The sequence below is a fragment of the Coenobita brevimanus genome, chromosome 80, assembly GCF_032717465.1.
Source record: "Coenobita brevimanus isolate Jiangsu-jjx chromosome 80, ASM3271746v2, whole genome shotgun sequence".
NCBI lineage: Eukaryota > Metazoa > Arthropoda > Malacostraca > Decapoda > Coenobitidae > Coenobita > Coenobita brevimanus.
The window spans coordinates 5,853,083-5,858,063 of record NC_137033.1 but is presented as its reverse complement, the minus strand read 5'-3'; the positions used below and the strand labels follow the sequence as shown (position 1 = coordinate 5,858,063).

The window sequence follows — 4,981 nt, the reverse complement described above, 5'->3', positions numbered from 1 at the left end:
CTCTTTGGAAAATATTTTCACGCAGTGTTCACTGAATAAATGAATTTTATCTCTGCGAATATCCATAAATATTCATAATTATGATGCAAGCACTCGAATTTATCATCGTCATCATCAGCATCATCAGCATCCTGCCTCTGTTTGGCACACAAGGGTTGGGTGAGACAAGGTCCAAAAACCCAGGAAAAAATTCTCTTTAATTCTGGTATTCGGTATATGCTACAGTAATTTACCTTCGGGTGCATTGGCTGCAAAACATCAACTTTTAGATAGTGAAAAATAATCAGCTTTGATCTTCTTATTTCTCTTTATCATAGAGTAATGCATATAAAAGACTGGGAAAAAAATCATGCTTTGCTAGAAAACTATTTTATTGAAAGCTTTTTATTACACGTGCAAAATTTACTATATAATATATATATTGCTGTGCATTGTTACAACTAAAGGGGTTTCACAGGTGCCAGCAAAATTGTCAAGCCAGAGGAAAATACATATACTGTAGGCGCCCACAATTTAATTTATTTTTTTATTTAGTTATTTTTTTCATAGAAGTGTACAAAAACCATGCGTTCAGTGACGTACCACAAACTTGCCTCCCCTACCACGCCCCATGGTCTCGTGGGGTTAATGGAAGGAGAGACGTGGGTCGAGGGAGCAGGAGGAGGGGATCATGTTGAGGAAAGTGGTAGGCGACTGGAGATGGAGGGGTAGAGGGGTTGTGAGTAATGGTAAGGAGGTGATTGTATGGGGAGGGAGAGAGCGCGTTTATGGGGGAAGAGCTTTTATGAAGGGAACGGAAAGAAAAGTTGTGTGGCGAGAATGGGAAAGGGTACGTGCAAAGGAAGCAGGGACAGTTTGGAAGTAGGAGTGTTATGGGCTAATGTTACTTCTAATGGTGCGTTTTAGCTAATTGGTTTTGTAATGAGGATTCTTTGCATGCTAATTTTCCATCGTTGATGTTATTTTCAAACCTTGCTAATTCTCAGCTTCCTCTATCGTTATCAGTTTAGTTACGATACCTACTAATGCAGGTTATGGTGATGAAACACTATCATTATCAGAAGGACTTTTACCTGTATCTAACTTTTTATCATTCTGGAAGAGAGTCGTTTGTTTCTGCTTTTTTTTTTTTTCTTATAAACTGTGAATATCCATGTTCATAATTATCGCCTCGTCTGTACTAAAATGTCAAGGAAATTATTATTATTTTTTTTTAAGGTTTTGTGAATACATCGCAAAAAACTCAAACCATCCGAGACTTGCACTAAATCAGAGAAGATTCTGGCTATGCATTCGCTGACTGTATCATTGTTCCAGTATATTTTGTCTCGTATATATACAAGGGATGCACACATATTTATGGTTCGTCGGTATTAAGACATCCTGCGGCATTTAATTCACAGTGTTATGACTAAAGATTCTGATCAAAGTTTAAAACCAGGATAGGAGAGCTACAGGTAGATAAACATTTCTGATTATGTATGATATTCACAAAAATTTCACTGTCTATCTATTTATTTATTGTCAAACAGCGAAAAGCATTGCATAGATATCACTCCGATTCAACACGCCACACATCCTCATAAAAGTTTAACTCGCTTTGATCATATTTGTGTAAATGAAAGAGTGATGGATCCAACAAATCCACACACCATTGGCATTATTATTTCCATCGGGATATATTTCAGCTGATACTTTTGCACAGACATTGTAGCACCATTAGTGATCATACACCATGAGATTTTATGTATGGATTAAAGCGAACAGAAACTGCATTAAACTAAACTACAAAAATTGATTCGTCGGTACCAAGTTAATGGCTAAGTATATCCTCGCCGTATAATGAATATCGCCAGATGGGTACCTTTTCAGGCTCTGTGCAGTACTGAGCTACGTAGTCATGCCAGTTGCAACACCACAGTACACTTGTAAGGAATAGTTTCTGTTCATTCTCTGTCCCTATCACAAGCTGAAGACAAGGCGTGACCAGGGTTTCACCACTACAGCCAATCGTTCAGTGTTAAGGTGGTACTCCGAAGCTTTACTAAATTTCATGAGAAGCAGTGCCGTAATGGACTCCTTTCATGTTCTTTAAAAATGCTCTACCACCTGAACACTAAACGACAGGCCTGTGAACGGGATAAACCTACCGCTACGGCATTCCTCCAGTCTGTGGGATAGGTAAAGGCTGAGTAGATGCTATGGGTCACGAGTGTACAGCACCTATATAACATCCGCTACCTGCCACTTACCATCATTTTCAGTTCCATTGTAACGAATAAGCAAAGACAGATTCCACTACTGCTGTTAGGCATGACCATACATCTAGGATACATTATCCATCTGTTGGGTAAATAAAGATCCTGCAGAAACTGTGCCCTCGCAATGCAGCAGTTTGTCCCACTGTTATGCACGACTGCAATCTACATTTCAGTTTATCACACACCATAACTGCAAGGCATCCGCAATTGCTGGAAGCGAAACTGAACTCCTTAGTCTCATTAAAAATATTTATTATAAAATGCTGGTTTAACTAGTCGGAATTTTAAGTAAAAAGTTATGCAGTGTAAATTGTGTGATCAAATTATACATATTTCATTTTTTTTTTTTTTTTTTTACCGATACAATATTAATATTTCAATTACACCGCTCATTAGCTTTTCGCGAATCACATTAAAAAAGTAAGCAAACTGTAAATTTGTGGATGTTGCTTGACTGTGAGAGGGAGCTGGGAATGTCGAAGACCTGGATGGCGGGTGACAGAATATGTGGTCCTTTTCACTCGGAATTCTATTTACCTTTTTTTTTTTTTTTTTTTTGCGTATTCCTGTTCCTGTTTCCAGAGCCTTCCCACATCATCTGACAGTGGGATGATGAGATGGAATGACGATGAATAATAATAATAATAATAATAATAATAATAATAATAATAATGATGATGATGATTATTATTACTATTATATTATTGTTATTGTTGTTATTATTCTTATTATTATTATTACAGAAGGACTAAAAGTCATAAGCAGCAATGAAGTTCATTCTTGTCTCATTTTGAAAGTGCGGACGTAGCAACAGCTTCGGGGCAACAACCTATTTGGAAAGCCAAGAAGTATGCGTAAAATTGGTTCAGTTAGAGAAAAGAATTGTTTTACATAGTAATAATAATAAAAATAATAATAATAATAATAAAATAATAATAATAATAATATTATTATTATTATTATTATTATTATTATTATTATTGTTGTTGTTGTTATTATTATTATTATTATTATTATTTTATTATTATTTTTATTATTATTATTATTATTATTATTATTATTGTTGTTATTATTAATGAAAAAAAAATCAAAGCCTGCAATATCCACGCCGTACAGTTTGGATTAGGGGCAAAACACAAGTGTTTGCCTTGAGCCCCTGTTCTATGACCGATTCCACCCAAGATCGATTATATCATTCTTGCCTGACCCTTAGCAATTCTACCTTGCTTGGTCCAAGTCGAATCAAAACTATCCGAGTTGATCTTGCCCTGTGCCCTTGACACTTAAGCTTTCCCTGTGACCATAACATCTGTCTGACTTCTCAAAATCAAATCCCTTTACCCATGCGCTATCATAAACCACTTCAGAAACTTTGTGCTTAAATCGATAAAAGTAGTTAAAGCTGACCTTGAAATATGGCCTTGGCCTTTGACTCATCAAAACAACAACAAAACGTTAACCCTTTACCTGATCCCCAACCCTTTCACTAAGTCTGGTCCAGATCAGATCAATTGTGTTAGTTACCTTGCGCGCGCGCGCGCACACACACACACACACACACACACACACACACACACACACACACACACACACGCAGAGTAAAACATAATACCTGCTCTTGCTTCACGAGCGCTGGTTTATTATTTCATTTTCCTTGGCCTTCTGCATGAATGAAAGATAAATTTAAACTGAGAATGTGTGTCTGAAACCATCAAGATTACAAGACTCGAATTTCAAGGACACTTTCCCAAAATTTACAATACATTTCAGCTACGACATACATAACAAATTGTCATTTTGAAGGGTTGCAGAAAGGTAGAAAGTTTTTAATGTTATAAGTCGGTCTGTAGAAAAGCAAATTTTCAGACAACAGCTAATATAGATGTTAGTTCAGACCCATATCCAGGAAACTCACTGTGGGGGTGAGCGTCATTTAGTGGAATGTCCATTTGATTAACTTAAGGATAAAGGTTAATAAAACAAAAATAATAGAAAAAATACTTATCTATACTGTACTCTTATTCATATTTGGACTGTTGAGTACACCGCTTCCCGTCCAATCAGCGAAGTTAAGCAACGTTGGGTCTGGTTAGTACTTGGATGGGTGACCTCCTGGGAACACCAGATGCTGTTGGCATAATGTTCTCCCTACGTGTCAAGTGGGGTTGGTGGAGGATTAGTGCCCCTCCCTGTAAAACAATTAACTCTAAGCCCTTGGCTACCCCGTTTGGGATACATGGCGTCTGGCAATGAATGAATGAATTAACTGATAAATGCACTTCTGATCTTAATAACTAGAAAATCAATAAGAAAATTTGTACCTTAGTTTCAATTTACACTGTCAAAGAGGACGCTTTCAATTGTCATCTTTAATGTTGAGTTCTAGATGGTGATTAATTCATGAATACGATGCTAGTCACGAAGAAATGCTGTGGGAAGGAGGCAGAGCGTAGTAGTCTTTATCTTCCACTGAACTTAGTGAAATATTGTGCAAAAGGACGAAAATCTTGGCCAGGTTATGGTCAAAAGCATATAGGATAGCAATTATGGCACACTGGAATATGGGATTATAAACACGACCATGCTTGGATAAATTATGAAATGCTTATCAACAGTAATATAAATCATGGTGGTAGATGGGGGCGACTACTCTCCGTGCACTTGATTTTGTGCTGATTACTTTTTCCTTCCTGTCAATCATTCTTTTTTTTTTTCTTTTT

The 4,981-nt window shown here is 36.8% G+C and overlaps 1 pseudogene; it reads left to right on the top strand.

Moving 5' to 3' along the window:
* Window positions 1–4,275: 4,275 nt before the first annotated feature.
* Window positions 4,276–4,398, top strand: LOC145409410 (5S ribosomal RNA; annotated as a pseudogene).
* The last annotated feature ends 583 nt before the right edge of the window (window positions 4,399–4,981 follow it).